The sequence below is a fragment of the Gossypium hirsutum genome, chromosome D13, assembly GCF_007990345.1.
Source record: "Gossypium hirsutum isolate 1008001.06 chromosome D13, Gossypium_hirsutum_v2.1, whole genome shotgun sequence".
Taxonomy (NCBI): domain Eukaryota; kingdom Viridiplantae; phylum Streptophyta; class Magnoliopsida; order Malvales; family Malvaceae; genus Gossypium; species Gossypium hirsutum.
The window spans coordinates 36,252,646-36,253,491 of NC_053449.1; positions in this window are offsets into that span (position 1 = coordinate 36,252,646).

Consider the following 846-nt stretch of genomic DNA (forward strand, 5'->3'; position numbering starts at 1 on the left):
TTGAACAACCATACAAGCATTTTTTGTGCATTGCATACGACTTTACAATGGAATTCTCTTTTTTCTTTCATTGGAAAAAGAAAAAGAGAAAATATAAAGAGCGTCTATTAGACCCAGATCACTAAATAATCCAATTACCACCCCTTTTTTTTCTGGAAAAGTTCAAAAATACTATGATGGCTCCGTTGCTTTATATATTTATTTTGTCTGTGATTCAGCAATCCCAGAGTTTCTTTTGTTTTTTTGAAAAAAAAAGAAGGAAAAAATAGTCTTTTTTTTGTACTCTTTTATTTTATAACATAAATATTGTTATAAATATTGTTAATATCCTCTAATGTGAAAAGAAAAAAAAGTTTGTGACACTAAGATGGGCCCACGACAACTACTCCTAAACAACTTAAAATACTTAAACAATATCCAAAATTCGAAATAAATAAATAATAAGATAATAAAACCTAATAAATACAATATTGGATTCATATATAATAAAAATTAAGCTTAAAAACCAAACTCAATATGATTTAAACTCGAACTAAAAGATTGAAACTCATAATTTTCGTAAAAATCTCGTCCAAAAATTCTGCTTGTGCAGTCTCCACTAAAACAATTATAACTTGAGCTCCCGAACTCAAAATTGAGTGATTCAAAGTGCGCCCTGAAGTTCAACGATAGACCTTCGAACGCCATGAGACATCTAGATCAAAAAATGCTTGGACCCCATCCAAAAATTCATCACAAGTCTGATGATTTCCCAAACTTAAAAATTGATAGTTTCGGTGAATGAAATTTAATAAATTTCTCACCATCCATGCATGTATAAGTTATTTGCCATATTTTCTTTAAATT